Raw genomic sequence first — 23,408 nt, forward strand, 5'->3', positions numbered from 1 at the left:
GACCATGTGATGACCAGTTTTTCTGACCATAAGATGGTTCTTATTGAAATAGGTCTTTCTGAGTCCATTATCTTTGGTAGAGGGTATTGGAAGTTAAATGTTGGATTGTTGGAGGAAGAGGGAATTAAAAACAGTTTTACAGAAGTGTTTTTATCATGTGTCAGCAAACAGAAGTGTTTTAATTGTATACTTGAGTGGTGGGACTGGGCGAAAGGAAGGTTTGCTTCCTTTTTTAAAAATATATGTGTGAAAAGAGCACAGGAGAGGAGGGAAAAGGAAAATGCTTTGATTGGTAGAATTGAAGCACTTTATAAGCTTAAAAGCTGTGGTTGGGAGGTGGATGATGAAATTAAAGAAATAAACGAGGCAAGGAAAAAGGAGTTTGTTGCAAGAGGAAAAAATATTGTGTATAATTCCAAGGTAAGACATTTGGAGGAGGATGAGAAGTGTTCCAGGTATTTTTAAAAAAAAGAGTTTTAAATCAAAGGGTGTTTTTAAGTCAGTTTTAACCCCGGATGGTGAAGTTTTTGGTGATAAGATGGTAGATCATATTTGTGGTTTTTACGATGCACTTTTTAAAAATGAAAGTAAAGCTTCTGATAGTGAGATAAAAGAATACTGTGAAGTGATTTCAGATAATATTCCAAAGGAAGAAAAAGATGTTTTAGTAGGTGATTTAATGGATGATGAAATTAAAAATACAGTGCAAAGGATGGCGAGTGGGAAGACCCCTGGAAGTGACGGTCTTCCTGTAGAATTTTATTCATTGTATTGGGATATTATTGGAGAAGAAGTTTGTCGTGTAGTACGTTTTATTTTTAATAATGGGGTTTTATCTGATACCATGAGAGAGGGGATGGTGACTTTAATTTATAAAAAAGGTAATTAAAAAGATATTAAAAATTGGAGACCAATCACACTTCTCAACTGTGACTATAAAATTGTGGCAAAGGTAGTGGCAAGTAGGTTGAGTGAAGTGGTGAAATATATGGTGGATGAATATCAAGTATGTGCTGTCCCAGGTAGAAGGATATCAGATAATTTAATTTTATTGAGAGATATGATTTTTTATGCTGATCTTAATAACATCCCTTTATTTATTGAAACCACGGACTTTGAGAAGGCTTATGACAAAATATCACATACGTTTTTATTTTTTACTATTGGAGAGGATGGGGGTCCCAAGGAAAATTTTAGATTTGATTGGAGGCATGTATTTTAATGTTTTTAGTCACATCTTAATTAATGGAAGGGTGGGCCCAGCAATTGAAGTTAAGTCTGGAGTTAGGCAGGGCTGCCCTCTCTCCCCGATCCTTTTTATTTGCGCCATGGAACCACTTTTAAAATCGATCCAAAAAGATAAACGTATTCAAGGAGTTTTTATACCTGGGAGTTCTGGGAAGAAGATCAAGTCTTTTGGATATATGGACGATGCTGTTTTTTCTTGTCAAAATCAAGCGGATCTTAACCGGGTGAATTTGCACATGAAAATATTTTGTAGTATGACTGGGATGAGTGTTAACTGGAACAAATGTCAATTAGTGAACTATGGTAAGCAAGTGGAGGTGAATGTGGAGGGGATCCCTATTAAAGAAGAGGCAGAGATACTAGGAATTATATTCGAGAAGAAAAGTAAAAATGAGAAGAGTTTTGTAAGATTGAAAGAAAAGGTGGAGAAAAAACTGAACTTTTGGAGACTTAGGCAGCTATCTCTGAAAGGGAAAGTTTTAATTACAAAATCCATGATTTTACCTTTGCTTTTATATACTTGTATTATTTTACCACCCGGAAAGTTGTGGATGAAGAGGATGGAAAGAAGTATTTTTGTGTTTTTTTGGGGGTCTAAAATGGAGAAAATGAGAAGAGCTGCTGTTATGACTAAAACTGAATTTGGTGGGTACGACTTCCCAAATATAGACTTTTTTATCCAAAGGAATTATTTTTTACTTATTTTTAAAATTTTAAAGTGCAATGGTAGGACGGCAGGTATGTGCAGATTTTTAGCAGGATGGTTGTTTACTAAATGGGGCTGGTGTGAAAGAGAACTGAGTAAACCCATTGCTTTTGTCATCCCGAAATTTTATGTGGTACTCAGATCTTTTTATGATCAGTACGAATTAGGCTCTATAAGTAAACCTGAAAAAAATGAGATAATAACAGCTGGAAGGAAGAAGGAATTGTTGTATGATGTACCGTTCTGCAATTCTGCGCAGTCTGCAAAAATATGGAAGCTTTTTAATTTTTTAGGCCTCTCAAACAAGCAGAAAGATGTGGTATGGCTCAGTTTTCACGGATGTCTCCCGACCAGAATGTTTTTGAACACTAGGGGCATTAGAGTGGTGGAGAGATGTCCAAGAGAAGACTGTCGAGAAAGTGAAGACCTTTGCCATTTGTTTTGGGAGTGCTGCTATGCGAAAGAAGTTTTTAATATTTTAAAAGTCCTTTTTATAGCACTGACGGGATGGAAGAGTTTTAGCTATGAGAACGTTTTTATTGGTCAGGATCTCAAGATTTTAGCAAACTCACGTGTGTGTTGGCTTTTATTCTCAGTTTTTAAAGAGGTATTGTGGGATGTTAGAAATTTACAGATTTTTTAAAAAGTCGTTTTAACACCAAGGAAATGTTCTAAAGTCTTTTTATCTAGGATTTTTACTATATATTTATTGGATAAAAAGAGGATCGGTGAAAATGAAGCGGAAAAAAACTGGAAAACATCTCAATGGAGCCAATATGTCAGTAGATCCTGAATTTATGTTGGGTTTTATTTTAATTTTTGTTTTGTAGGGTTCCAATGATGTAAAATAGACATATTATGTGTTGAGCCACGTTGGAGTGGACTGATTGAGTATGGTTATGTCTACTTACTGAGAAAAAAAAAAATCTGTTCTTATCAGTTTAATATCTGATACGTCCCCTATCTGGGGACCATATATTAAATGGATTTTTCGAACAGGGAGATGGAAAAAGAGCTTGCTCTGTCCACTCCACGCATTGACCTGGTATTGCAGTACCTCCAGGACCGGTGCACCCCTTCTATTCCAGTATGAAAAAACAGTATGATCCTTCCAGCAAGCAAGTGGAAAGTTGCTGTGCCCTGCCTCTGGAGTCAGTCCTGCACTTCAGCTTCTCCTTCCACTGTGAGGGTTTTGCAGTGCTGCTTTCTGCATCCCTGCTGCTGCATCTAGCCTGTCAATCTGTTAATTGCATCACCTGTGTGTGGGTTTGTTCCAGCACCAAGCAACCCAGCCAGTCACCTCTCCTCACAGTCCAAATCCAATTAAGATTGATGGCTTAATTGTTGTGTTAATTGGCTTATCACCTGAATGAAGTGTTTGGATATCACCTGAATGCAGTTTTTGGACCTCCACTCCGTGCACCTCTCTTTTGATTTGGGCCTGTTGTGCACACCTGGGCAGTCTGCTGAGTTGTTCCTTTGAATTGACCCTTTTGTAGCAAGTTGGCTTGATGTAACCAATTTTGTTTTCCTAGTGCTTTATTAAATAAGTAAAGTTTGTTTGCCTGTGTCTCCCTCTTGTGGATCTTTGAAACTGGATGACTTGTAGGCTAAAATGTAGTCCAGCACTTCCTATGTATCAGCAACAGCTAGACCTACCTTGTCTGGCCAATGGAAGGAACACTGCACGTGTCACAAGAGTCCTGTCAGGTCAGAGGTCAAGTAAGGTCAGGTCACTGGATGACATCACAAGGGCCCTGACGGAACACTCAACAATGGGGCAGTGACATCACAATCAACAATGCATACAGCCTTTCTTTTATTTATTTTTTTCTTCACACTACTACTCTCCATTCACTCCTCATGCGTGTTTCTGCTTGGCGTTCTTTGACACCAGGAATTGCGTGCGATGAAAAGGCGTGACCAGAAGTTGTGGGCAGAGCTATGCAGATACGAAAAACACGAAGTAGAGCATGCTGCTGATTCCAGCGCGTAGGACGCACGTTTTCCCTGGTTTGTGAGAGAGAGAAGCCTCCCAGACTGTGTTTGGGGCTGAGGCCTGTAGACTGTTGCCTTGAGAAGTGCTCTACGTTTGCGAACAGCGGCCCCGTTGTCGAGACCAAGCGGGTTATCGCTTCTCGGCCTTTTGGCTAAGATCAAGTGTCTTGGCCAGAGGTGGTGGTGAGGGTACCCGACTCCTCGGCCTGGGAGAGGGGCTCAGGTTCATAGCCTGGGTCTTACCTCCCTGCTGCTATAGGGGAGCGGCCTAGTCCCAAACCACTGGAGAAGCGATCGTGGGCGGCATCCTGCCGGTATGGAGCGTCAGGGAGTACGTAATACTCTGCGTTTTCTGGTCAAGCCAGCTTATATGTTTCAGATTGGAAGGCAAACCTTGGTGGAGGACGTCATCGTGAAGACCCTGGAGCTCGATTTTGGATACATCCTGTGCCTGCAAGATTTCCCGAAGGTTGGGCGCTTCGATCTTACTCTCATCGAGGAGGGGATCTGCGTGGACATTTATGAGAAAGCGAAGTCCCTGAAGGAGGAGGACCCCCAGTCGATTCTGCACAAATTCGACATTCTTCCGGCCTACTTGATGGAGGAAAGAGTGGTAACTGTTCACCTCTTTAACCCCTTTACCCCTATGGAGTTGGTCCGTGCTTTTTTGTTACAGTATTCTACTACAGTCAGAGGCCCGCAGAAGTTGTATGACCGTTGGGGACTGGCCACCGGCAAGCATCGGTTCTGGGTAAGACTGTCTCCCTCCCCCGAAGGGATAGGTGGTGTTAAACACCCACCAGGGAACTTCTCTATTGGGGGCTATAGGGGTTTCCTGTATTATGAAGGGCAGCCAAAAAATTGCCGCCAATGTTTCAAGTTCGGCCATGTGATGAGCGAATGCACAATTGGGAAGTATTGCCGTAACTGCAAGGAACCTGGCCATGAAGCTGGGGCGTGTGATAAGGCACGCAAATGCGACACATGTGGTAAGGCGGGGCATGCTTGTAAGGACTGCCCAAAGACCCTAATTCAGGGCACCCCATCTTTCGCAGATGTGGTCAAGAAAACAACCAGGCTGATCGAGAAAAGGTGGAGCCCTAGTAGACCGGACGGTAATATTGTGGACCCTGTAGTGGAGGTGGGGGCCCAATCTGAGGGTGAGCAGCCGTCGGGGCCGGAACCTATGGAGGCGGCAGGGGGTTCTCAGCAGGGGCAGCCAGCCCAGGCCCCTCTTGTCCTCCAGATGGAGCCGGTTATTCCGGAAAGTTCTGATGGTGTATTCCAGTTTGGGGAGGATAGATGGGAGTTAGTAAAAGGGGCAAAAAGGCCCAGAAGGGACCCGGTTCCGGAGAGCCAAGGGGATGATACTCCTCCTTGTGGACAACAACTGCCGGAGTCCCCAGAATTTGTTTCAGAAAATTCGTTCTCGGCATTGGAGTTGGCAGAAGCGATGTTGAGTCCGCTAAGTGGGGGCTCTTCCCCCTACTTGGGTGCTGAGGAGGTGGAACATCTTGCAGAGGTAATGCAGATGCCTCCCAATTCGTAATCTTGTGTGTTAATTTCTTAATGTTTAATCCTTAGTAATTTTTCAGTTTGTTCCCTCAATGTGAGGGTCTTTAAAAATAAAGCCAGACGGACCGCCATTTTGGAAGATCTGGCCAGTAGGCCAGGGGATATTTTTTGTTTGCAGGAATGTGGACTGGATGAAAGTCCTAAAAAAGAGGAATGGCGTTTTGGTGAATCAGTTTGGTCCACTTCATCAAGGAATAAAAATGATGGGGTGGGTATTTTATTTAAAAATAAGAGTTTTGTTATTGACCATTATATTAACATTGAATCAGGAAGATGTATTATGGTTTTTGTTAAATTTAGAAATATTATGTTTAGAATTATTAATGTATATGCCCCTGCAGACAAAAATCTTAGAAAGGATTTATTTGAAAAAATTCAGCTCTTTTTACCAGGTAGGATTCCTTGTTTATTAGTCGGGGATATTAACTGTCAACTAGAGGGTGATAGAATGGATGTCACTAGTACATTATTCAACCAAAATATGAATGATAATATTTTGAGGGATGTTGTTAAGATATGCAAGATCAAGCCAATCCCGAATACATACCATGCAGACAGAGGGGGCATACATTCCAGGATAGACTACATTTTTGTTTCCAGTGCTTTTTTGGTTAAAAGGTACTCACAAGTAAGAGTGGGATACACGGATCATGAGTGTTTGCAGTGTGAATTGGAACTGGAGAGAGTGAAGAATTATGGAAGAGGGGTGTGGAAGATGAATGTGAGTATGTTAGACGATGAGGGTGTGAAAGAGGAATTTAAGAAAATTTACGGTGTATGGTGTCGGAAGAAGCGTGAGTTTGGATGTGTTTTGGATTGGTGGGATTGGATGAAAGAGAGAGTGAAAGTTTTCTTTAAGAGGATGGGATATAAATGGGCAACGAGGAGAAGGAATAGGTATGTTAGTTCTAATATGAAACTGGATTTTTTGTACAGTATGAGGGAAATGGGTTATGATGTGGATGAGAGATTGTGTGAGGAGAGGAAGGTTTTGAGTGATCTATTGCGAGAGAGAGGGAAGCAAATAATTTATCAAACAAAAATGGATGTGTTGGAGAAAGATGAACGTTGTTCCCGTTTTTTCTTTAAAAAGGTAGTAAGAGGAAGGATGGAGTTAGAAAGGGTGAAAGATATGAATGGGGTAGAGATAGGTGGGGATGGGGTAAGGGGAGTGGTTGAGAATTTCTATAAGGAGCTTTATAGGGAAAAATGGAGGGATGTGGGTTTGGAGGAGGAGGTCCTTGGGGCATTAGAGCATAAGATAGGGTTTGAAGATTTAGGAGGGTTAGAGAAGGAGATATCTGAGGAGGAAGTTAGGATGATAGTTGATAGTATGGCTAGAAACAAAACGCCAGGGAGGGACGGAATTCCAGTGGAATTCTTTATTAAATACTGGGATTTGTTGGGTAAAGATTTAGTTGAGGTGTATAAGTATATGTGGAGAGAGAGTGTGATTAGTATGTCAATGAAGGAAGGAGTGGTGGTGTTAATTTTTAAGAAGGGTGAAAGAAGTGACCTGCGTAATTGGAGGCCTATAACGTTACTGAATGCTGATTATAAGGGGTATGCTAGGTTGATTGCAAAGAGAATGAGTAGAGTGGTTGGGCAGGTTGTGCAAGAAGAACAAGTGTGTGGTGTGCCTGGACGAAGTATATCTGGGAATCTGAGTTTGTTGAGGGATGTTTTGTGGGACGGATTGCAGAGGGACAGGAGTGTGAATGTGTTTTCGTTGGACTTTGAAAAGGCCTTTGACAGGCTTTCACACAATTTTCTGTTTAGGGTGATAGAAAGAATGGGGTTTCCGAGAGTGTTTGTTAGTGCGATTAGAAGTTTGTATGATGGGATAGGTAGTAGACTTTTGGTGAATGGAATGGAGAGTGATAGAATTAGCGTTAGATCTGGGGTTAGACAAGGATGCCCGCTTTCGCCGGCGGTTTTTATTTGTGCTATGGAGCCTTTGCTCTGTTTGATTAGGAATGATAAGTTTATGAGAGGTGTAAGTGTGCCTGGGAGTGGTGGTATGAGTGTTAAAGTGCTTGGGTATATGGATGATGTATGTGTGATAAGTGAGACTAAGGCTGAGTTGCAAAGGGCTAAGTTGATCTCAGATATTTTTTGTGGGGCCTCAGCCTTTAGAGTGAATTGGGATAAGTGTGAGGTGAAGTGCTTTGGTGGTGGATGTGATGTGTTAGATTTGGGTGTGAAAGTAGTGGATGATATAAAAGTGTTGGGTGTTAGGTTTGATGAAAGGATGAATGGCCAGAAGAATTGGGATGAAGTGAGGAATAAAATAGATAAGAAATTAAATTATTGGAAAATGCGAGAGTTATCATATACTGGGAAAATATTGGTGATAAAGTGTGTGATTTTGCCAATTTTGTTGTATATTGGGAATATTTTCCCACCAACGCACATTGAGTTGAGAAAGATTAATAGAGTGTTGTTCTTGTTTTTGTGGGGTGTGAAAATGGAGAGAGTTAAACGTATGAGTGTGATGAAGTCTAGTAAGAATGGTGGTTTGGGGTTTCCGGATGTTGAGTTGTATTTGCATATGAATTTTATGGTGAATATTTTGAGATTGTTGAATGGGGGTGGTAAGGTAGTTTGCATGTTGAGTTATACGGGGGGTTGGCTGTTGTGTCGATTGGGTTGGCGTGAAAGGAATTTGAGGCAACCGGTGGCCTTTATTAGTCCTTATTGGTATGTTAAAATGGAGAAATTTGTGAAAGAGAAAGGTTTGTCTGGTCTGAGTATGAATGAGCTAAAAAATAAGAAGAAGGTATTGGATGTATGTAAGAAAGATGAGGTGGTCGCAGAGATTAATTTGTTGACTTCAGCAGAAGCAGAGAAGGTGTGGAAGAGTATAGGAACGGATGGGATGACGAACAAGCAAAAGGATTTGGTATGGTTGAGTATGCATGGGGCTTTGCCAGTGAGAGAGGTGCAAAAAAATAGAGACTTAGTGAGGAGTGATGTGTGTCCAAGACAGGGTTGTGGGGGGAGAGAAAGTATTGTGCATGTATTTTGGAACTGTAAGTTTGCCCAAAAAGTTATTAAGAGGGTGGGTGGGTTAGTTAAGGAATTAACAGGGTTAAGTTATGTAACTTTTGCTTTTGTTCTGTTTGGTATTGGTTTGTCCGGCCAAAAAGAGAGCCGAATGTTGTGGCTTATAATGGCTTGCCTTAAAGAGGTATTATGGGAGGCAAGGAACTTGTACATGTATAGAAGGGAGGTATGGGATGAGGTGGATTGTGTTAAATTGTTTTTAAGTCGTCTATATGTTTGTTACTTGTGGGATAAAAGGAAGGGGTGCATTGATGCTGAGGGTATATGGAAATTCAAAAAGTGGAAACAACTTGTATTTTTGTAATTATGTTGTTATAAATTTTGAAGTAAAAGAAGCCTGATGATGATTTGGTTAACGAGCTTGTTTACTTGCTAGTGTTATCCAAACCTGAAAGGTTTTAAAAAAAAAAAAAAAAAAAAAAAAAATCTTTGGTTTCCCCCGGGCCGTGGGTCCTGGAAGCTGAACTGCGCACTGCTGAATCGTGAGGATGTGCTGGCGGAACTTAGAGAGGTCTACATAGCCTGGCGGAACAACAAATGCTTGTTTAAATGTACTAGTGACTGGTGGGAGTATGTTAAAGTCCAGTTTCGTTGTTTCTTTCAGGCCAAGCAACAACATCAGGCGTGTGAGAAAAAGAAGGCCTTCAGAGCACTGCAGCGTGAGTTGCGGTCCCTGCAGGATCTTCACCGGTGCGGCTGGGACGTGAGGGGGGACCTGGAGAAGACCAAAAAGAGCCTGAAAAGGCACTTTGAGGAGGAATCCAGACGAATCGTCTTCCGTTCCAAAGTGGAAAACCTGGACAAGGATGAGAAGTGTAACTCGTTCTTTTTCAGGAAACTCCACGCCGGCCACACGCCCCTGAACGAACTCCGAGACGGCAACATGCGTTCAGGGAAGGAGGAATTAATGGGAGTCGTCACAGACTTCTACAGCGACCTCTACTCCCTGAAGAACACCGACCGGAAGGCCACCGATAAATTCCTGTCAGGTATCACTAACCATCTTGATCCGGCAGGTGCGGAGGCCATGGATGACCCTCTGACGGTGGGGGAGGTGCTCTCTGCCGCTAGATCCTTTAGGTCCGGCAGGACCCCGGGTAGTGACGGCCTCCCAGCGGAGCTCTACATAGCGCTGGGGGACCTGATCTGTCCGGACCTGTTGGAACTCTATGAGGAGATGGTGGTGGAGGGTGCAATGCCCCCATCCCTGAGGGAAGGAATGATCACGATCCTGTATAAGCGGAAGGGGGAGAGATGTGACCTGAAAAACTGGCGTCCCATCTCTCTCCTGAACATGGACTACAAGATCCCCGCCAAGGTACTGGCCAACCGGCTGAAGGTCGTCATCGGCGGAATCATCCACCCGGACCAAACCTGCGGCATCCCAAACCGCAGGATCGCAGACAGCCTAGCTCTTGTGAGAGACACGGTGCACTACATCCAGGACCGCCGTGTTCATGCCGCCCTGGTCAGCCTGGACCAGGAGAAGGCATTCGACCGGGTCTCTCATGAGTTTATGGGCAAGGCGCTGCGCAGGCTAGGTCTAGGCAGGAGGTTCTGTTCTTTTGTTGACCTGATGTATTTTGACATTTTCAGCACGGTGTTGGTGAACGGCTGGAAGACTGACCCCTTCTCGGTTCGCTCTGGGGTCAGACAAGGCTGCCCTCTTTCACCTCTCCTTTTTGTTTGTGTTATAGAATCCTTTGCGGAGGCTATCCGGTAGAACGGAGAGATCAGAGGGATCACCGCACCAGGACCTGAACACTACGAGGTCAAGTGCTCGCTGTACATGGACGACGTGACCGTCTTCTGCGCTGACCTGCGTTCGGTGACTGCACTCGTCCAGACCCGCGAGGAGTTCGGACAAGCTTCAGGGGCCAAAGTCAACTGCGGCAAGTCAGAAGCCATGCTCTTCGGGGACTGGCAACTGGCCTCTTCTGCCCCCTTCCCATTTACCATCAAACCAAACTTCATCAAAATCCTTGGAGTCTGGTTCAGGAAGGAAGGCGCAGCCCTCAAGTCTTGGGATGAACGCTTGGCCAAAGTCAATCAAAGAATCGGACTGTGGAGCCTTAGACAACTCACGATTGAAGGGAAAGCACTCGTCCTGCGCAACGAAGTTTTGCCTGTGCTCCAGTACACCGCACAGGCATGGCCCCCTCTTGCCACCGTTTCCAGGGCCATCACCAGGACAGTGTTTCGCTTCATCTGGGGATCTAAGATGGACAGAGTGAAACGAGCCATCATGTACAAAGAGCCCCGCAAGGGCGGAAAGGGCATTCCAGACCTGCACACTTTACTGCGGATCGCCTTTGTTTGTGACAGCGTTCGTCGGACTTTGAGAACTGCTAACGGCTCTGCGGGCAAGGCTATGTCTCGCTTTTTCCTCCTGCCCCTCTGGAGGGGTCTGGGCTGGGACAAGTGGGACAGCTCCATCCCCTATAACTGGCACGCTCCCTGGTTCTACGGGGACGTCGTCAGGTTTGTGAGGGAACACCAACTGGAGGGCCTCAAGCCCGACTTGTGGAAGCCAAAAACTATCCACAAGCTCATCAGAGCAAAGGATGTGGTGGAGTCAATTCCAGGGATCCACGACGACACCGTAGAGACAGTTTGGACTAATGTGTCGTCAAACAGGTTGACCAACGGGCATAAGGACTTATCATGGATGGCCATACAGGGAGGACTGCCAACTCGGTCATTCATGGGTGCCCGCAACCTGTGCAAAACCCGGTACTGCCCCAGGTGCCCTTTCGTAGAGGAAACACCTTACCACCTGTTTTGGGAGTGCCGCTTTGCACAGCGCCTGTTGGATGCCCTGGAACATGAACTCAAAGACTCTGTGCCCAGGAACAGCCTGCAATGCACTTCGGTGCTGTATGGACTATTTCCTGGGATTCATACGGTTGAGGCCATCCAGGAGGCCTGGCGGCTTATGAACTGTTTTAAGGACGCTATTTGGGTCTCCAGGAACCGGCTTGTGCTCAGGAGGGAGAACATGTCCGTCCTCGACTGCCGCAGACTTATCCACAGCCTGCTGCGGGATTACAACATCTCTGAGGACGTCGAAGAAGAAAAGGACTGAACCCCTCTCCTCCCCCCCCCCCCTCTCCCTCCGTGTGTTTTTATGTCAATAAAGCTTCGGGCACGTGATTTCCCCCCCCCCACCCCCTCCTTCCCACCTCCCCACCCACATCACTGTCTGAATGCTTTATTGTAAGGTTTATTGTGATTGAATAGGTATGATAGTGTAGCATGCATTGCGATGTACAGCGTAGGTCAGCCTGTGTCTTTATATAACAATGCCATGCTCGCCAAGACGAATATCTGTAATTTATTGAGTGCTGTGCTGCGCCACAGTACCAAAGTATGTATGTATGACGACTGATTGTAATAAAGACGTTTCAATCTTTGGTGCTGCACTTGGTCAGACGTCAGAAGGTAGCTCTCGGGTACCCTCTCTCTCGGCCTGGGGGGATCGTCCAGGTTTATTGCCTGGGCTTCACCCCCCTGCTGCTATTGGGAGAGAGGCTTAGTCCCGGGGGCGTCGGGTTGCGATACCCCTTACCTCTGGGAGTCTCAGGACTGTCAGGGGAGCATTTTGTCTTTGCTTTCTAGAAGACAACAAGCGCCATCTTTCCAACTATGGCAGACGACAACCCGGGAGGAGGAGTAGTCGGAGGAGTCGGAGGAGGTGGAGGAACCGGAGGAGCCGGAGAATTTGGATATGGAGACGATGATGGATTTACTACTCAAAGAAAGAAAAAGAGAGGCGGAGCTGCAAGGAGAAACTCAAAAGAAGACGAAGCCCGAAGGAAGGATGAATCTCGAGGCGGAACAGAAAATCTTAAAGAAAATGTACCGAGGAAAGAAGGAGATGACGAGCACCAGATCCCGGATTACGCCTAAATTAAAGATACCATCCGTTTTTTGTCACCGAAGGGAAAAAATAAAAATATAATTTGCTTTATTTAGTAGACAAAGTCCTGTATGGCGTATTTGGCGTACAGAGGCAGGAGATTCTAGCCATACAGGACTACCCAAAAAGACGTGTCTATGATGTAACTTTTACTCAAAATGGTATCTTTAAAAGCGTTTTAAATAAGGTTCCACAGTGCATAAATGATGAGAGATTACAAGGTCTTAAAATTTATGAGCATGAGATTGATGAATCCTTAACTATTGTTATAAAAATGTATTCGCCCTTTGCCAATCTTAACATCATTACTGACTTTTTATCTCAATATTTTAAGAAAATTATTTCAGTGTCGAAAATTTTAAACACCGCCGGGATCTGGACATCAAAGTGGCTTTTTAAAGTAATCGGTAACCGTGATCCCAAACTTCCAGGAGGTCTGCTCTTACCCCCAGCACGTTTTAAACTTGGGGACATGGTAGGTGACATGTTTTTTTCTAATATGCCACCTTACTGCAGATTGTGTAAGAATTACGGGCATTTTAACACTGACTGTATGAGTACATGCAAAAATTGCGGTAGCACCCAGCACGATATCCGAGAGTGCACCGCTGGAAAACGATGTTATGCATGTACTCGTATGGGTCACCTCTCACGTGATTGCCCTTTTAGGAAATCCGAGGCACAGCCAGGACAGCAGAAGCGGCCAGAGAAACAAACAGATCCAGAAAGACGCGACCGTGCCAAACCACAGTCCCAAAGAGAGGAGCCGGAATGGATGGATACTACCAGCGGACCCCCCCAAACAGGTGAACCGAGGGAGAAGCGGAACAAGAGAAAGTCCAGTGATCAGCCGACGAGTATGCCCCCTCCTGAGATAGAGGCTGGGGGCGGATCGAATGAAGCTGATCCGCCTGGCCCGCACTCGGTCCCTGGGCACACTCCAGAGGATCCAGGTGGAGCCACGGCGTCCAAAAAGAGGAGGGACCAAACACCGGTGGTGAAAAACCAAGGGGGGATGCCAACTGGGGGACCAGTGGCGGATCCCGGAGGTAGCCAACCAGGTCCTTCCTCTCACCCGAGTGGTGACCCTGAAGAAATCACTATGGTGCCAGAGACTATCCTCAGTGGGTCCTCTGCCCTGGAACGGGAGAGGGTTGACGCTGCGGCTCCGGGACCTGAAACAGAGTATGTGGATCCTGTGGTGCAGATGGCTCTGGGGTGTTTGCTAAATGAGGGCGGGGGTCTGCTATGCGATGGTGGCTCCTCTCCTGCAGAATCCGAGTGTACAGTAACACCTGGGGCATCTGATGAAGAAGAAAGCGAAGGTGATTTCTCTGGTCCTGCTGATGCTGTCTGAAGCTGTGCCGAGGTAAGATAATAAACTCCCTTTTTAATCTTTTATTATGGCTATTTTAATAGGCATTTCCCTGAACACCAGAAGCGTGCATTCTAAAACTAGACGAATCACACTTTTTAATTATCTGTCTATTTTATCAGCTTCGGTGTTCTTTTTACAAGAGTGCTGCATCCCCCACAGTCAGAATTACAAAAAATATAAAAGTGACTGGAAGCTCGGACCTTCCATTTGGTCCGGGTCAAACAAAAACAAGTTGGGGGGTGTAGCTATTTTATTTAAGGGAAATGTTTTAATAGACCATATTAATAAGATTTTACCGGGGAGGATTTTATTGGTCAAAGCTTTTATTGATGGTTTTAGATGGCAGTTTTAAAATTTTTATGGTTTTACTGATAAAAAAGAGAGGGCTGAGATGCTTGAAGTTTTACCTCTTTTTATCAACGATTCCGAGCCATTGATTTTAGCAGGAGATTTTAATTGTATTTTAAGAGGTGAACGCCAGTTCTCTAACGCAGTGAGCAGGAACTATGACAGATCCTCCTCTCTGCTCAAAAATATTGTCATAGATTTCAAGCTCACTGACGTTTTTAAAAAGTGTAACAGTCATTTATCTGAAGAGGCCGGCGTCACCTGGGGTAACGCTACCTGTAAATCTAGAATCTATTTTATTTTCTGCTCTAATCAAGTACTGCCTTTTAATTGTAAGCTTTTAACCAATATTTTTTCAGATCATAAATTATTGTCTTTTAAGGTGCAGTTAGGTGGCAACCACAAAAAAAAAAAAAACATGGAAACTGAATGTCTCCCTTTTAAAAGACCCCAAAATTTTATCATATTTTATTGTGTTTTACAAGTACTGCAGGCGGGTAAGGAACCCCAGAAGACCTATTACAGAATGGTGGGAAAGTATGAAGAAGAAAATCAAGACCTTTTTTATTAATAGGGGGAAACTCAAGGCCCAGGAAAGAAAGAAATTTTATGATGATCTAAATACCCGCCTGCAGACACAGTACAAGTTCCGCGATTTGGGTATGGATGTTAAAAAATAAATCTCTGATATAAAAAAAGAGATTTCACAGTGCCTGGAGCAGAAAAGTAAGGAAATAATGTTTCGCTCCAAAATTCAACATCTTGAGGAGAACGAAACCTGCTCCAGGTACTTTTTAAAAAAAAATACAAGAAAAACGTGCCCAGATCGAGGAGCTTGGGGGGGTAAGAAATATAAATGGCATTCTCAAAAAAGTCCATGAATTTTATTCTGAACTATTTAATGAGAAAAAAATTGATAAGCATTTTATGAAGGACTCGCTGAAGGGGATTGAGAATGTTTTAGATTCTGACTCTCAAAGATTTTTATTAGAGGATATTACCGAACAAGAAGTTTTAGAAATGGTCAAGAGTTTTAAGAAGGAGAAGGTGCCTGGCCCCGATGGTATACCTATTGAGTTTTATATTACATTTTATGGCATTTTAAAGGAAGGTTTATTTTCTCTTTTAAAAGAAGTTTTTAGGTCTAAGGCTCTCCCGGGATCCTGGAAAAAAGGCGAGGTCTCCCTTTTATACAAAAAAGGTAACAAAACAGACATAAAAAATTGGAGACCAATCACATTGCTTTGCTGTGACTATAAAATCATGGCAAAGCTATGTGCGAATAGACTGAAGAAAGTAATTAATAAAATCATACACCAAAACCAGGTCTGCGGGGTGCCCGGGAGAAGCATCTGGGACAATATTAACCTTTTAAAAGATGTTATTAACTATACGAATGAAAGAAACGGAAAAGTTGCCATTTTATCTTTTATCTGCCATTTTATCGCTCTGAGATGAGGAGGCTCGTCTCCTCAGCACTCCCTCAGTGCGCCTGCGCCGATGACGTCTTCTATTTCGGTGATGTCATCGGCGCAGGCGCACTGAGGGAGTTCTGAGGAGACGAGCCTCCTCATCTCAGAGCGCCTGCGCCGAATCCACAGAGGCGCGCGATTTTTGAAATGCCGACAGGGCTGGCCGGAGGAGGAGATCCCGGCTGGCCCTGTCAATCAACACGACGAGAGGGCGGATTTCTGCAGCAGCTACCAGCAAGTAGCCGCCCTACTTGCTGTTAGAGACCGAATTTACATATGATAAAACTTCATTTTTTGAAGAAACTGCTGGATCAAAGTAAGTGACACAATTATATTGTGATATATCGCAATATAACTAATTTCACCAGCCCAAAAAAAAAATATCACTTTAGTGGGGTGACAGAAGCCCTTTAAAGATGGTTTTAGACGAAATGCATAATTACTATTTGACAAAAAAAAACGCCTTTTATGTGCCACAAGTGTTTTTTAAGAGAGTGGGCCTCAGTTATATGATTTTATAAAACCTGTAATTTTTTTATGATGTCACCTATAAAAACGGTTTTATATTTTCTGATGTAATATTGTTATGATTTTAATAAACGATTTTTACCCCTCGATGGGTAAATATCAACTGAATAAATCTGCTCTGTCCACTCCACGCATTGACCTGGTATTGCAGTACCTCCAGGACCGGTGCACCCCTTCTATTCCAGTATGAAAAAACAGAATGAAATTGAGTGATGGAGTTCAAGGATCCTTCCAGCAAGCAAGTGAAAAGTTGCTGTGCCCTGCCTCTGGAGTCAGTCCTGCACTTCAGCTTCTCCTTCCTCTGTGAGGGTTTTGCAGTGCTGCTTTCTGCATCCCTGCTGCTGCATCTAGCCTGTCAATCTGTTAATTGCATCACCTGTGTGTGGGTTTGTTCCAGCACCAAGCAACCCAGCCAGTCACCTCTCCTCACAGTCCAAATCCAATTAAGATTGATGGCTTAATTGTTGTGTTAATTGGCTTATCACCTGAATGAAGTGTTTGGATATCACCTGAATGCAGTTTTTGGACCTCCACTCCGTGCACCTATCTTTTGATTTGGGCCTGTTTTGCACACCTGGGCAGTCTGCTGAGTTCCTTTGAATTGACCCTTTTGTAGCAAGTTTGCTTGATGTAACCAATTTTGTTTTCCTATTCCCATATTAAATAAGTAAAGTTTGTTTGCCTGTGTCTCCCTCTTGTGGATCTATTAAACTGGATGACTTGTAGGCTAAAATGTAGTCCAGCACTTCCTATGTATCAGCAACAGCTGGACCTACCTTGTCTGGCCAATGGACGGAACACTGCACGTGTCACAAGAGGCCTGTCAGGTCAGAGGTCAAGTAGGGTCAGGTCACTGGATGACATCACAAGGGCCCTGACGGAACACTCAATAATGGGGCCGTGACATCACAATCAACAATACATAGATACCTTCTTTTTCTTTTTTTTCTCTCTCACTACTCTCCATTGACTTCTTATCGGTCATTCTGCTAGGCGCGCTTTGGCACCAGGAATTTCGTGTGAAGAAAAGGCGTGACCAAAAAAGGTGGGTGGAGCTATGCAGATACGAAAAACACGAAGTGGAGCATGCTGTTGATTTCAGAGCGTAGGACGCACGTTTTCCCTGGTTTATGAGAGAAAGAAGCCTCCCGGACTGTTTCTGCAGCTGGGGCCTGTAGCCTATTGCCTTCACAAGTGTTCTGCATTGAGGACCATCGGCCTGTAGGGCGAACCCTTTTCTGGTTATCGCTTCTCAGCCTTTTGGCTAAGATCAAGTGTAGTATCGAGAGGTGCTGCCTTGGTCTTGGCCGGAGGTGCCCCGGGTACCCGGACCCTCGGCCTCTGGCGGAAGCCGTAGTTCATAGCTGCAGTGGAAGCCGGTGCTGCTTTTGGAGGGACGGCTTAGTCCCGGGGCAACGAGAGGCGATCATCCTGTCACTTCACATAGCTGAAGGGGCAGTTATTTGGACCTGCTAAAATGGATCTGAGAAAGAAGAGGAATTGCCTACGGCTGATTTTGAAAGAGGATGTGTTGGAAGAAGACCGGGATTATTTTGTCCTGAATTTTTTTGAAGAGTCTCTGGGAATTGGAAAAGGAGATATCTACTGCATGCAAGAGAACCGTCTAAGAAGGTATTTTGATGCGAGATTAAATATTGAAGAAATGTGCAGGAACGGTTTTGCAAAATGGACAGAGATTGAGGGAAAGATGAGAAAGTATTGTGTATTGCAATCGTCTATGGTCAGTAAGAAGAGAAATTTAGTAGTTGCTATGGAAGATCCCTTTATTGAAACTAAAGAGATATTAGACTATTTAAAGACTTGTTTTCAGTTTGTAATTTTTCAGAGGTGTTTTTTGAATAGAGATGGAGTCTGGAACGGCAAAAGAAGGTTTGTTGTTTGGGGAGAAAAGCAAAGAGATGATTTTTTGGACAGTAGGATCGTTATTAATGGAAAAGCTGGTTTTTGCTTTTGGGAAAAAGAGGTTGAGAAACTGCAAGTTCCTAGAAGAGTATTAATAAAATACGTTTTGGAAAAAGAATGTAAAGAAGTAAAACATGAGGTGGAGATGGAAGTCAAAGGAAAAGAAAGGAAAACAGATGAAAGTGCTAAAGTTAAGAAAGTAAAGTTTTTTTCTGATGTTTTGAAAGAGGAGGAAAAAGTTAAAGAGAAAGGGAAAGATGATGTAAAGTGTCCTCTTATGGGGAAGCTGGTGTGTTTGAAAGCCAATTCTGATGAGTTGGAGCTGGAGAAGGTGGTTATGAAAGCAACACAGGTTGTGGAAGAAATAGAAGAGAAAGATGGAAATGAAGAAAAAGAAGGAATTTCGGCTTTTGGAAAAATGTGGGAAATTTGTTCTGTAGAAAGGAAAAAGAAAAAGGCAAAAATGAAGACTTAGAAGAATAGGAGGTTTATGTTAGAAGAATAGAAAGTTTATGTAATGTTATGTTTTGTGTTTATTTATGTTTGTTAATAATTTTTTAAAGAAAAATAAGAAATATAAATAAAAATTAAAAAATAATAGTTGGTATGGATGATGAGACGTGGGACATGATTTGTCCAATTCAATTATGCCGCGTCTTCTGACGCATCAACTTAAAAAAAATCTGTTCTTATCAGTTTAATATCTGATACGTCCCCTATCTGGGGACCATATATTAAATGGATTTTTCGAACAGGGAGATGGAAAAAGAGCTTGCTCTGTCCACTCCACGCATTGACCTGGTATTGCAGTACCTCCAGGACCGGTGCACCCTTTCTATTCTAGTATGAAAAAACAGAATGAAATTGTGTAATGGATGGCAAGGATCCTTCCAGCAAGCAAGTGGAAAGTTGCTGTGCCCTGCCTCAGGAGTCCTGCACTTCAGCTTCTCCTTCCTCTTTGAGGGTTTTGCAGTGCTGCTTTCTGCATCCCTGGTGCTGCTGCATCTAGCCTGTCAATCTCTTAATTGCATCACCTGTGTGTGGGTTTGTTCCAGCACCAAGCAACCCAGCCAGCCAGTCACCTCTCCTCACAGTCCAAATCCAATTAAGATTGATGGCTTAATTGTTGTGTTAATTGGCTTATCACCTGAATGAAGTGTTTGGATATCACCTGAATGCAGTTTTTGGACCTCTCTCCACTCCGTGCACCTCTGTTTTGATTTGGGCCTGTTGTGCACACCTGGGCAGTCTGCTGAGTTGTTCCTTAGAATTGACCCTTTTGTAGCAAGTTTGCTTGATGTAACCAATTTTGTTTTCCTATTTCTTTATTAAATAAGTAAAGTTTGTTTGCCTGTGTCTCCCTCTTGTGGATCTATTAAACTGGATGACTTGTAGGCTAAAATGTATTCCCATGTATCAGCAACAGCTGGACCTACCTTGTCTGGCCAATGGACGGAACACTGCACGTTATCGGTCATTCTGCTAGGCGCGCTTTGGCACCAGGAATTTCGTGCGAAGAAAAGGCGTGACCAAAAGAGGTGGGTGGAGCTATGCAGATACGAAAAGCACGAAGTGGAGCATGCTGTTGATTTCAGAGCGTAGGACGCACGTTTTCCCTGGTTTATGAGAGAAAGAAGCCTCCCGGACTGTTTCTGCAGCTGGGGCCTGTAGCCTATTGCCTTCACAAGTGTTCTGCATTGAGGACCATCGGCCTGTAGGGCGAACCCTTTTCTGGTTATTGCTTCTCGGCCTTTTGGCTAAGATCAAGTGTAAGGAAACAAGGGGTAAACCCAGGGTGTCCCTAAGAGAGGGGGAGGGGCAAGAACACAGTGTTCACCCAGTACACCCCCAATGGGGACACTCAAAAATGAAACTCGGCAAAAAGCTCCCGAGCTATAAACAGAAACAAAGGAATCGGAGCTCATAGTACCAAAAAATAGTATATAATTTATTGAAGCATGATAAAATAACATGGATAAAACACATGAATAAATGATGCCATAAACGAGATTTAGAAGCGGAGGACAGAAAAAGGAAAAGACGCCACCCTGGGGGCACAAGCACACGGATCCAAAAGACACGGTACAAAAAAACGTAAAGTACATGAATATCAAATAAGGAGTCAATGCTCAGAGTCATGTACAGTGTGCAGCTGATATATAGTACCTGGTGAGTCACCTGTCAAACGCTAAAACACCTCTGTGTATGTAGTGTAATCTAGTCATTGGTGTGCAGACAGCCCATGCAGTATAGAGCTGTACTGCAGACCAATGAAAAAAAGGGAAAGGATGACAGTAATAACAATGGCCAGAGGGAAACAGCAGGAGACAGGAACTCACCAAAGATAGGAGCCGTGTGCCAGGACGACCAGGGTGGCGCTACCCCAACGCGCGTTTCGGCTTACCTTCGTCAGGGGGTAGCGCCATCACTGTGAATTGAGCATAAAAAGGTTCCCACAGCCAATCGGAGAGCCAGTACTCACTTGTCCCCAGGTGTGTATGAGTATCGGCGCGCGCAAACCCGATCAATACCGAGTCCAGCCACCCCACGGCCGGCGTCCCATCGGCACGCCCACATCACGTGATGAAATCACATGATCGGGCGGTTCCGACGTCAGGACGCACGGGCGTGAGGCGCCGGAGGCCTGATTGGCCACAATAAAAAGAGTCTAGAACAGCTTGACACAGAGATCGATCAGCTACAGACACGACTGTCAACTGTTTGCAGCACTGAACTGCTGAAAACGTTTCAAGAACAATTGGACACTAAATATCCCATCTGGGAGAAAGAAATCCAAGAGATAAAAATCCAAAAATTCGCCAGAGACAACAACGATGCACAGTCGAACCGTATATATAAATGGAAAAATAGAGACTCTAATAGGAATAGATCCCGTAGTAGATCTTCATCCATTTCTTCTGTGTCATCCATTGGCGACTCTCAACCACGAGGCGGCTATTCGACTCGACAGACCTGTAATAATAAAAACAACAAAGGAAAAGTAGAACAAGAGTCTGGCCCGGGAAAGAAAAAACAATCAGAGACAGCTTCAAACTCAAAACATCTGGATAACACACCAAAGGTAATTAATTTATCTGGCCATACCCTCTCCAACACGGATAACTCCCTGCTGGAGAGAGGCCTATCATATGTACCTAGTAGCAGGTTCGATTGTTTCACTGCCATTAAGGATTTGCACCTTTTCGGGCGCTCCTTGATGATGAGGAGATGGCATGCTAGAGGCCACTCATCTGATTCCCTCAATTCTGAGGATGAACAGAGAGCATTGAAGATCTTGGAGGACTTGCTGTTGGAACAGGAGAGACCGGATTTTAGTGTGGTCGATGAAATACCATCGGCCATAAAAAAGAGGTCTAAGAAATTTCCCCCCCTGTCACTATGTCCGGCGATCGACTTGTTTGTGAAGACGGTCAGCAGAGATTTTGAACGGATTTCTACATCCATTCCAAATGACAACTTAAATAAGGCACAACGGTTGAGTCTTTCCAGACTTAAAAATATTCCGGACGTGGTCTATAAACCCGCTGACAAGGGGGGAAATCTGGTGTTGTGGCCTCGAGACATGTACTTGGCGGAAGCGTACCGACAACTTCGAGACCCCATATGTTATCGAAAGTTAACTTTTAACCCTTTGATCTCTTTTAGAGGTGAACTCATGAAAATACTGGATACCGCATTGGAAGAAAACCTTATTTCCAAACAGATACATGAGGCTCTCATCGTTCAGGAACCATCTATCCCTACCCTGTATCTACTACCTAAGGTGCATAAGAATGCCTCCACACCACCAGGTAGGCCCATTATCTCTGGGTGTAATAGTATGGTGGAGAATATCTGTAAATTACTAGATTTCCACCTAAAACCTATTGTGGAAACTCTACCATCATACGTTAGAGATACATCAGATTTTTTACAAAGGATACAGGGTATCATCCTAGAGGAGGATAACATCATGGTGACCTGCGATGTAGAATCCCTCTATACGAGCATCCAACATAATGAGGGTCTACGAGCAGTTGAATTTTTCCTGACTGCCAGCAATCTTCCGAGGGAATTTTCCCATTTTCTATTACAATTGCTAAAATTTGTACTCACAAGGAATTTCTTTTCCTTTAATGGGTCCTTCTTCCTACAGCTCCAGGGGACAGCGATGGGGGCGGCATGTGCGCCTGCATATGCCAACCTGTTCCTGGGGCTGTGGGAGAGGGACCTTTTCCTGTCAGACAGGCACGTCATCATGGACCGCGCCATTTTATGGGCGCGGTACATTGATGATGTTTTCTTGATCTGGCAGGGCACGGAGGAGGAACTCCATGGTTTCTTTCGGGTGTTGAATGCCAACTCTATTAACATCAAGCTGACTTATAGCTACAGCAGACAAAGAGTGGATTTCCTGGATGTCTCGGTGTTCAGGGATGATGGCGGTCGCCTCAGGACGGATGTCTTCCGGAAAGAGACGGCCGTCAATGCATATTTGCATGCAACATCTTTGCATCCCAAAAATACGATCTCTGCTATCCCTGTCGGTCAATTTTTACGTATTCGGCGAATTTGTTCCGATAATGTAACATTCGAAAAACAGGCTAGTGAATTGAAGGATCGTTTTCTCCAAAGGGGGTACAGTCATCGGTCTATAAAAAAAGCCTATTGGCGTGCGAAAATTCAGGATCAATCCCAGTTGCTACAAACCAGAAAAAATAAAATTACGGATGATAAAATCAGGTTTGTGAGTACATACCATTCACAGTGGAATAAAATGAGAGAGGTTCTTGCCTCACACTGGTCCATCTTACTCACAGATCCAGTGTTGGAAAGGCTGTTACCCACACGGCCTTTAGTCACGGCACGTAGGGCCAGCACCCTACGGGACAATTTAGTTCGAGGTTATCTACAACCTATAGTACCTCAACTGAATGCCGGACAAGGTGGCCCTAAGATTGGTTTTAGACCGTGCGGCAGTTGTGCCGGGTGCCCCAATATGGAGCGCTCCTTTGATTTTGCAGACTCTTCTGGAATTAGATCTTTCAAAATCTATCAACCCCTCACATGCTCCAGCACACGGGTGGTGTATTATGCTACATGCCCATGCCCCAAGATATATGTAGGCCTCACAACTCGTGAGTTGAGGGTCCGTGTGCGGGAGCATGTGAGGGATATTCTTAAAGCGCAAGATACAAAGGAGGTTGAGACTCTTAAACCAATTCCAAGACATTTCAGGGAATTCCA

General features: G+C 44.1%; 1 non-coding gene and 2 pseudogenes across 1 annotated transcript; all 3 read left to right on the top strand.

The window, feature by feature from the left end:
* Positions 1 to 2,853: 2,853 nt before the first annotated feature.
* LOC122942671 lies at positions 2,854 to 3,033 on the top strand (annotated as a pseudogene).
* Positions 3,034 to 17,482: 14,449 nt separating this feature from the next.
* Positions 17,483 to 17,625, top strand: LOC122942886 (annotated as a pseudogene).
* Positions 17,626 to 18,808: 1,183 nt separating this feature from the next.
* On the top strand, positions 18,809 to 18,996 carry LOC122942633. The gene has a single exon (XR_006390606.1). It is a non-coding gene; the product is annotated as a U2 spliceosomal RNA (small nuclear RNA).
* Positions 18,997 to 23,408: the final 4,412 nt, after the last annotated feature.

Source organism: Bufo gargarizans, chromosome 6 (genome assembly GCF_014858855.1).
Source record: "Bufo gargarizans isolate SCDJY-AF-19 chromosome 6, ASM1485885v1, whole genome shotgun sequence".
In the NCBI taxonomy this organism is placed as follows: domain Eukaryota; kingdom Metazoa; phylum Chordata; class Amphibia; order Anura; family Bufonidae; genus Bufo; species Bufo gargarizans.